Genomic DNA, 10,650 nt, shown 5'->3' with positions numbered 1-10,650 from the left:
CTACTAAAAATACAAAAATTAGCCAGGCATGGTGGCGGGTGGCTGTAATCCCAGCTACTCAGGAGGCTGAGGCAAGAGAATCGCTGGAGCCCGGGAGGCAGAGGTTGCAGTGAGCAGAAATCTTGCCACTGCACACCAGCCTAGGCGACAAGAGCAAAACTCTGTCAAAAAAAAGAAAAGAAAATGCTGAAGGAGTTACTCAGGGTAAAGAAAGTTTTCAGAATGTCCCTAAGATAACATCATCATGGGACACTACCTGTTGCTGGGTGCTCTGCGGCTTTTACACTGATACTGATGGTGTGAGATCCAGAAAAAGAAAATGGAGTTCTACATGCCTATCTCACAGCAGGGTCATCAAATCCTGCTAGTGACACAGAAGCTGACATCCAGCTCCCACCCTCCTTCCTCCCAGGTTCAGGGAGCAGGTAGAGTGGGAGGCATTAGGTGGGCTCTGCCAGTGTTGTCATAGAGTGGCAAGTCCTCCATGGGATGGGAGTGGCATGTGGGAGCCTTCTGCATCATGCACTATGAAAAAAAAATTTACTGTGGGGCAAGTGGTTCATATAATTAAGTGATTGTGTGTATATATATATACGTATTCCAGTGTAGAAAGTATTGGCTAGATCTGTAATCAAGTATTCCACAGAAGTGCCTTCATAGGTGCTGAAACAGGATTATGAGAGTGACAGATACAGGACTGAAGACAGGGAGAAAATGTGCATGGCTGTGAGAATATATTGCTTTGATTCTTTGACTTCTCATGATATATGAAAACGAATAAAGCAGGGGGTTGACTTCAATAATATCATGAACATATTTAAAATGAAATTCTGAGCATGGAGAAAAATTTCAAATTCTGGTATAAACAAATAATCGAAAAATATAGATAAGGAAAAAATGTTTTCACATATATGATTGACCAAAAAAAAAGATATTTCTAAAATCCTGGTGCTTTTTCATTTAAAAATAGACAACCGAAGAGGAAAATGAACAATGATGGAAATTCATGGAAAAGGAAATTAAAATGGCAAAATAGCATATTAAATGGCACTGAGCCTTGGTAGTGATTAAAAAAAAAAAAGCAAAATGAGATATTACTGCTTACCTACTAGCTTATGCTGTTGGTAGAAATAAATGTGCATTGTCATAGGTTTCTGATAAACAATTTGTAATTTTTATTAAAATTTTAAACATGCATATCCCAAGCAATATCACACTTGGGAATCGACTCCATAATTATAATTATCTGTGTATAAGAATATAGAAACAAAGCTATTAGCTGCAGCCTTACTTGTAGAAGAAACAAAAATTTTTAAACTCTCTGATTGATTGACAGAATAAGGAACAATAACTCTCTATTTTGAATGGGAATCTTATTAAAAAAAAAAATAGGGGACTGGGCACTGTGGCTCATACCTGTAACCCCAGTGCTTTGGGAGGCCGAGGCAGGTGGATCACTTGAGCTCAGGAGTTCCAGACTAGCCTGGACAACATGGCAAAAACCTGTCTCTACAGAAAAACACAAAAATTAGCCAGGCATAGTGGCATGCAACTGTATTCCCAGCTACTTGGGAGGCTGAGGTGGGAGGATCACTGGAGCCCGGGAGGCACAGGTTGCAGTGAGCCATGATGGCACCTTTGCACTCCAGCTTGGGCAACAAAGCAAGTCCTCATTTCAAAAAAAAATTTTATCTAAAAATCTGGAGAAATTAATACAATGCATCAGAAAGTATAAAAGGCAAGGTACAGAATAATGTGTATTATATGATCCAATTTTTGTGAAAGAAAAAACAAAACAAATTAAAATTCCTATTTATTAGTATATAGGTTTATATGAGCATGGAGAAAGACGTAGAAATGTATAAAACAGGCTGTTCCCCTCAGAAACCTGGATCTGAAAAGAGTTGAAGAACTAAAGTTAACTTTTGAACCATAACTGTTTTGAACTAATATTATGTAATTTCTTTACATACTATTTTTGAAAGTCTTGAATAGAGGCAGGACAATCAACTTTAACAATTTCTTCAAGAATGTCAATCACATTCTTTAATCATTTGTAGGAGCTTGACATCAATATTGTCAGTTATGATGAGATTTATGATTTTATTACTTTTTTACCTTATAAAGAAACAGTAATGAAAGATTCTAGCTGCCAACATGTATATGTAATTGTGAACTAATTTAAAGGTACTGTAATTGAGATTTTAATCACTTAAAAAAAAACTTCTGACCAAATAAAGGTCAAAATAATATAAACTATCACAGCCACCTCTAAAGCCTTGGGATGATATTACTCATAGAGTCATAGAAATGTTTTTCTTACTGGATCATTCAGGAACCTAAGATTATCAATGGCAGACATATATAAGTCTGGATATAAGAAAATTTTCCTAGGCCTTAATAGAAAACTTTCAGAGCTATTAAACATGAAATTATTATAAGGTCAAATAGATTTTTGGCTGTAGACTTGCAAGATTAATGCGAACAAGCTTTTGGAGTTACCTGGTTACCTTGGTAGTCCTGGATTTTGCCTTTTTTCTCCCAAGAGCCTTATAATTGGACTTTTTTTTTGAGACGGAGTCTCGCTCTGGCCCAGGCTGGAGTGCAGTGGCGCGATATCTCGTCTCACTGCAAGCTCCACCTCCCGGGTTCATGCCATTCTCCTACCTCAGCCTCCCGAGCAGCTGGGACTACAGGTGCCCACCACCATGCCCTGCTAATTTTTTTTTTTTTTTGTATTTTTAGTAGAGACGAGGTTTCACCGTGTTAACCAGGATGGTCTCGATCTCCTGACCTCGTGATCCGCCCGCCTCGGCCTCCCAAAGTGCTGGGATTACAGGCGTGAGCCACCGCGCCTGGCCTCAATTCTCAAGAGATTGTTTTATGATATCATAGTCTTATCATAGTCTTCTTTCATGCGTATAATATATTTTCTCTTTGTAAATAATAAGAGCTTTTAAAAACATTTTGTATTTTTTCACTTCATGGATTATTTCTTCTAACTTCTTTTTTCTTTGTTTCTGTCTTTCCTATTACAAAGCTAGAATCACTCCACATTTCTGATGATCTTGGTTGTCTTCTGTTGCAGGATGGGGCACTAACGAGCTATCGGGAAGCTCTGAATACAAGGGTGGCATCTGTGTCATGTGAGATTTGCTATAGAACTCTCTGGTGGGATTAATTGCTGGGGAATATAATGTCAGTAAAGGTGGGTATTTTCTCTTGGGCTGGTCAGATTTTTCAAAGGATGATTTTGGAAGTTTCCGTGCAGAAGACACATGCCCAGCTGCCAACACTCTGGGGCCCAAGAGGCCAATTGAGAATTGAAAATCATCACAGCAGAGTAGAAATCCAATAGAAACATAAAAGATCTCAATAAATTTATGCCATGGTGTACCTTTTCTCCAGAAGATAACTAATGAAGGGCCCCCAAACTGATAATTAATTCAAAGAAAGATGTGATATCTGACAAGCTGATGCTCTCACCCTGGGGAGAGGGAAGGGATTCCCCAGGAGGAGGGTGAGGAGGCTCCAGGGTGGCAGGTGTGGCCAGATGGAAAGCACCTCCCGCCCACATGGGAGTAAGTCAAAGACTCCAGAGAGATACGCAGCTGGGAATAAAATTTCCAGAGACTATATCAACAATCATGCTGTGTCTCAAGCAATTTAAACGGAAATAAAGTTGAAGTGTTCTTGAAAAATATGCTAAAAAACTCAAAAGTGGTTTTAAGGCTGACATAGACATATAAAATATGTGTCTATGAAAATAATAGTAGAACCTACCTCATAGAGTTTTTCTGAGGTTTACATGAGTACATAATTTGAACCAACCATTTGCAACAGCAACTGGCACATGCTGAGAGTGGCAAGGATATTAGCTATTATTATTCTTTAGGTTATTAAACTCTAGAGTTAGGCTTCCTGGAATCCTGGCCCCACCACTAGCTGTGTTACATTGGGAAATTTATGCAATCTCTCTAAACCTCAGTGTCTTCATCTGTACAATGTGCATGGCAATGGCATTTACCTCATAAGTTAATGCTAAACATTGCGCTAAATGAGACAATGTATGCTCAAAAATGAGCATAGTCAGCACTCCATAAATGTTAGCTATAAATAGTAATAATTTGTGTTTTTTACAAAAATTTGTATTTTAACTTCAAAAAGGAAATCAATCTCCACCATTAAAGCACTCTTTAGTTTTTAGATGCTTTTATATTGCGACAACCATACCATTTGTATTACTCTGTATTGTTTTAATAAACACTTGGTATTTCTACATCATCTCAGTAATTACACGTTTAAGCATCTGCCAAGAACATTTTCAGGATAATTTAAAATACATCAATACATCATCAAAACACTTTTGGAACATTCAGATGGTTTGTAGTTTGGCTCTTACAGAGAAGACTGGATGGTACATCTTTGTTTTTGGATTGGGCTTTTTAGATTATTTCCCAACTCCCTTCACAGGAGGAATGTAAGAAACATTTTGATTTCTCACACATGCTCTTCTTGGCAGGATTCCAGGCTCCACAGCCGCTGCAAGACCAGCAAGTATTTCCGCTCCCTCGACATCTTGGGCTTCAGTACCAAAATCAAAATGAAACGCTAATTGAGTAGGAATTGATGGCTTTGAATGTGGGATTTTCAAAAATTTCTCTAGGAACTTAAAATGTATTCTATTTATTGCAATGTGCTATAGAGTATTTATGTATCTATTCCATTCTCAAGTTCTGTTTACTGCTACCAAAGTCCCTCTCCCAATTTTCATTTTGCACCTCATCCCAAAACATGCTTTAAGGCTGTTATTTATGCACATACGTGAAATGTTACAATTCTTTCTAGCAATCTTTACAATAATGTTAATTTCATTATCTTACCAAGTTATTTAACCCCCAAAATGAAGGATTTGAACTGAAGATAATTTCTGCAAGTTACAATATTCTTTGTCAGGTCCATGTAAATTGTGGACCTCTGCGGGAAAGAAGACAGTTGGATCTCTTGCCAGGGATGCTGGTCTGTCCTTCTCCAGGCTTTGGAGTCACATCTTCGCACTGCTCATCATTACCTGTATAATTATATTAGAGATGCCAATCCTTGTCTTCTACTAACCTTCCAAGAGAGCTCGTGGTAATTTGTTACATCAGCAATAGAAAATTAACACACCCCTGTTGCAAACATGGCCATCTAAGATCTGCGGGTAGACACATCTCCCTCTTTGATCTCAGCCTGGAAAAGCTCATCAATTTTAAGAAGCCATAAGATTAGATTAGGTTCACCTGGATAATCCAAGCTAATCTTCCCATCCCAAGACCTTTAACTGAATCATATCTACAAAATCCATTTTTGCCCTGTAAAGCAACATATTTCTAGATTCCAGGGATTGGGAGTGGACTTCTTTGAGGGCCATTATTCTGCCTACCAGGCAGAAGATCACTCCCCTAAAGTGAATCAAGTATATCATCTCCCTGGATAAGCTAAATTTAGAATATGGTACTTTGTGAAAATGTAATATAGAATTGGGTTGGCTTGCAGAGACACACATAGAGACAGAAGTAGAGGAAAGTGATGCCCTGTGATCCCCAGAGATTGACAGGTTTACCTTTGGACATTCCAGATGTTGCTCCAGGCCTGCTATGGCCCTCTGATACTAGAACACTGGCTTTCAATAATGTGACAACTGCTCTTCCCACCTGCCCATCTAAACGTTTAGAAGGTGGGACAAAGAGTAAGCACAGAGTAGTTGCCAGATGGTATTAAGAAAGATCTCCTGACTTTATGGAGTTTATCCCAAAGTGCTTTCGGTATTTCATGGAGCCATATGCTCAAAATGTGATGGAAGCTCATAAGTGGATACCACATTTCCAAATTCATTATGGCCTTGAAAACAAGGTGGTAGTGGCTGTAATTCCCTTAAATGCTAGGTCTTCATATGCGAGAGATGATTAAACAGAAAAATGAATAAAAGGGTGTATTAAAGGGAAAAAAGGTATTCAATATTATTTGTCCATACTGTTGATTGCATATATATCTTTCAATTCCATCTCATCTTTCTTGATAAATACTTTTTTGGGGGTGACTGATAATTTTATTTTGGGATTGATAACAGGTTTTTTCTTTTATTTATTTACTTTTTCTATTTCAATAGGTTTTGGGGGAACAGGTGGTGTTTGGTCACATGAATAAGTTCTTTGGTGGTGATTTCTGAGATTTTGGTGCACCCGTAACTCGAGCAATGTACACTGTACATAATGACTAGTTTTTTATCCCTGACCTCCCTCCCACCCTTACCACTGAATCCTCAAAGTCCATAGTATCATTCTTTTGCCTTTGTGTCCTCATAGCTCATCTCCTACTTATGAGTGAGAAAATATGATATTTGGTTTTTCATTCCTGAGTTACTTCACTTAGAATAATGGTCTCCAATTCCACCCATCTTGCTGCCAATGCCATTATTTAGTTCCTTTTTATGGCTGAGTAGTATTCCATAGTGTTTGTGTGTGTATGTGTTTTCTTTATCTAGTCAATGATTCGCGGGCATTTGGGCTGACTCCATATTTTTGCAATTGTGAATTGTGCTACTATAAACATGCGTGTGCAAGTATCTCTTTCTTATAATGACTTCTTTTCCTCTGGGTAGATACCAAGTAATGGAATTGCCGGATCAAATGGTAGATTTTCTTTTACTTCTTTAAGGAATCTCCTCACTTTTTTCCATAGTGGTTGCACTAGTTTACATTCCAACCTACAGTGTCAAAGTGTTCCCTGTTTACTGTATCCACACCAATAGGTATTATTTTTTGATTTTTTGATTATGGCCATTCTTGAAGTAGTAGAAAGGCATCACATTGTGGTTTTGATTTGCATTTCCCTGATCATTAGCGATATTGAGCATTTTTTTCATATGTTTGTTGGCCATTTGTTTATTTTCATTTGAGAATTGCCTACTCACATCCTTAGCCCACTTTTGAATGGGATTGTTTGTTTTTCGCTTGCTGATTTGTTTGAGTTCTTTGTAGATTATTGATATTAGTCCTTTGTCAGATGTATAGATTGCCAAGATTTTCTCCCACTCTGTGGGTTGTCTGCTTAATCTGCTAATTATTTCTCTTGCTGTGCAGAAGCTTTTTAGTTTAATTAAGTCTCATCCATTTATCATTGTTTTTGTTGCGTTTGCTTTTGGGTTTTTGGTCATGAAGTCTCTGCCTAAGCCAATGTCTAGAAGGGTTTTTCCAATGTTATCTTCTAGAGTTTTTATGATTTCAGGTGTTTGATATAAGTCTGATCCAGCTTGAGTTGATTTTTGTGTAAGTTAAGAGATGAGGATCCTGTTTCATTCTTCTACGTGTGGCTTGCCAACTATCCCAGCACCATTTGTTGAATAGGGTGTCCTTTCCCCACTTTATGTTTTTGTTTGCTTTGTCAAAGATCAGTTGGCTGTAAGTATCTGGGTTTATTTCTGAGTTCTCTATTCTGTTCCATTGGTCTACAAGCCTGTTTTTATATGAGTACCATGCTGTTTTGGTGACTATAGCATTATAGTATGATTTGAAGTTGGGTAATGTAATGCTTCCAGGTTTGTTCTTTTCCCTTAGTCTTGCTTTTGCTATGTGGGGACTTTTTTGGTTCCATATGCATTTTAGATTGTTTTTACTAGTTCTGTGAAGAATGACAGTGCTATTTTGATGGGAATTTCAATAAATTTGCAGATTGCTTTTGGCGTATGTTCATTTTCACAATATTGATTTTACCCATTCATGAGCAGGAGATGTGTTTCCATTTGTTTGTGTCATCTATGATTTTTTCAGCAGTGTTTTGTAGTTTTCCTTGTAGAAGTATTTCACCTCCTTTGTTAGGAATATTCCAAAGTATTTAAATTTTTTTTTGCAGCTATTGTAAAAGGGGTTGATTTCTTGATTTGATTCTCAGCTTGGTCACTGTTGGTATACAGCAGGGCTACTGATTTGTGTACATCCTGAAACTTTGCTGAATTCATTTACCAGTTCTAGGAGCTTTTTGGATGAGTCTTTAGGGTTTTCTATGCATACAATCATGTCATCAGCAAACAGCAGCAGTTTGACTTCCTCTTTACTGGTTTGGATGCCCTTTATTTCTTTCTCTTATCCAATTGCTCTGTCTAAGACTTGCAGTACTGTATTGAATAAAAGCGGTGAAAGTGGGCACCCTTGTCTTGTTCCATTTCTCAGGGGAAGGCTTTCAAATTTCCCCATTCATTATTATGTTGGCTGTGGGTTTGTTGTCAATGGCTTTTATTACCTTAAGGTATATCCCTTTTATGCTGATTTTGCTGAGGGTTTTAATCTGAAAGGACGCCAGATTTTGTCAAATGCTTTTTCTGCATCTATTGACATGATCATGTGATTTTTGTTTTTAATTCTGTTTATGACTTGTCTCACATTTATTGACTTGTATATGTTAAACCTTCCCTGCATCCCTGGTATGAAACCCACTTTTCATGGTGGATTATCTTTTGGATATACTGTTGGATTCAGGTCACTAGTATTTTCTTGAGAATTTTTATATCTATGTTCATCAGAGATACTGGTCTGTAGTTTTCTTTTTTTGTTATGTCCTTTCCTGGTTTTGGTATTAGGGTGACACTGGCTTCATAGAATGACTTAAGGAAGATTCCCTCTTTCTCTATCATTTGGAATAGTGTCAATAGGATTGGTACCAATTCTTCTTTGAATGTTTCATAGAATTCAGCTGTGAATCCGTCTGGTCCAGGGCTGTTATTGGTCTGTTCAGAGTTTCTATTACTTCCTGGTTTAATCTAGGCCGGGTGTATCTTTCCAAGAATTTATCCATCTCCTCTAGGTTTCCTAGTTTATGCACAAAAACTTGTTCATAGTAGCCTTGAATGATCTTTTGTATTTCTGTGGTATTGGTTGTAATTTTTCCCATTTCATTTCTAATTGAGCTTATTTGGATCTTCCCTCATCTTTTCATGGTTAATCTTGTCAATGGTCTATCAATATTATTTTTCAAAGAAACAGCTTTTTAAAATTTGTCTTTCATATTTTTTTGTTTCAATTTCATTTAGTTCTGCTCTGATCTTGGTTATTTCTTTTCTGCTGGGTTTGGGTTTGGTTTGTTACTGTTTCTCTAGCTCCTTGAGGTGTGACTTGAGATTGTCTGTCTGTTTGTGCTCTTTCAATCTTTTTGATGTGGACATTTAATGAATGCTATGAACTTTCCTCCTGGTATCACTGTGCTGTATCCCAGAGGTTTTGATAGGTTGTAACACTATTATCATTCAGTTCAAATAACTTTTTAATTTCCATCTTGATTTCACTGTTGGCCCAGTGACCATTCAGGAGCAGATAATTTAATTTTCATGTATTTGCATGGTTTTGAGGGTTCCTTTTGGAGTTTATTTCAAATTTTATTCCACTGTGGTCTGAGAGAGTACTTGCCATAATTTCAATTTTCTTAAATTTATTGAGACTTGTTTTTTCACCTATCATACGGTCTACCTTAGAGAATATTCCATGTGCTGATGAATAGAATGTATATTCTGCAGTTGTTGGGTAGAATGTTCTATAAATATCTGGTAAGTCCATTTGTTGTAGGCTATAGTTTAAATCCATTGGTTCTTTGTTGACTTTCTGTCTTGATGACCTGTCTAGTGCTATCAGTGGAGTATTGAAGTCTCCTACTATTATTGTATTGCTGTCTATCTCATTTCTTAGGTCTAGTAGTAATTGTTTTGTAAATTTGGGACCTCCAGTATTAGGTACTTATATATTTAGGATTGTGATATTTTCCTGTCGAAATAGTTCTTTCTTTTATCATTATATAACGTACCTCCTTGTCTTTTTTAACCTCTGTTGCTTTCAAGTTTGTTTTGTCTGATATAAGAATAGCTCCTCTTCCTTGCTTTTGGTTTTCATTTGCATGGAATATCTTTTTCCACCCCTTTACCTTAAGTTTATGTGAGTCCTTATGTGTCAGGTGAGTCTCTTGAAGATAGTAGGTACTTTGTTGATGAATTCTTATCCATTCTGCCATTCTATATATTTTAAGTGGAGCATTTAGGCCATTTACATTCAACATTAGTATTCAGATGTGAGGTGCCTTCTATTCATCATGCCATTGTTGCCTGTATACTTTGTTTTTTTTTTTTTCATTGTGTTGTTGTTTTATAGGTCCTGTAAGATTTATGCTTTAAAGAGGTTCTGTTTTAATGTGTTTCCAGGATTTGTTTCAAGATTTAGAGCTCCTTTTAGCAGTTCTTTTAGTGCTGGCTTAGTAATGATGAATTCTCTCAGCATTTGTTTGTCTGAAAAAGACTGTAACTTTCCTTCATTTATGAAGCTTAGTTTTGCTGGATACAAAATTCTTGGCTGATAATTGTTTTGTTTAAGGAGACTAAAGAAAGGACCCCTATCCCTTCTAGCTTGTAGGGTTTCTGCTGAGAAATCTGCTGTTAATCTGACAGGTTTTCCTTCATAGGTTACTTGATGCTTTTGCCTCATGGTTCTTATGATTTTTCCCTTTGTCTTGACTTTAGATAACCTGATGACTGTGTGCCTAGGTGGTGATCTTTTTGTGATGAATTTCTCAGGTGTTCTTTGAGCTTCTTATATTTGGATATCTAGGTCTCTAGCAAGGCCAGGGACGTTT

The sequence above is a fragment of the Pongo abelii genome, chromosome 3, assembly GCF_028885655.2.
Source record: "Pongo abelii isolate AG06213 chromosome 3, NHGRI_mPonAbe1-v2.0_pri, whole genome shotgun sequence".
Lineage (NCBI taxonomy): Eukaryota > Metazoa > Chordata > Mammalia > Primates > Hominidae > Pongo > Pongo abelii.
The sequence above is the reverse complement of the archived record's forward strand: the minus strand, read 5'-3'. Positions refer to the sequence as shown.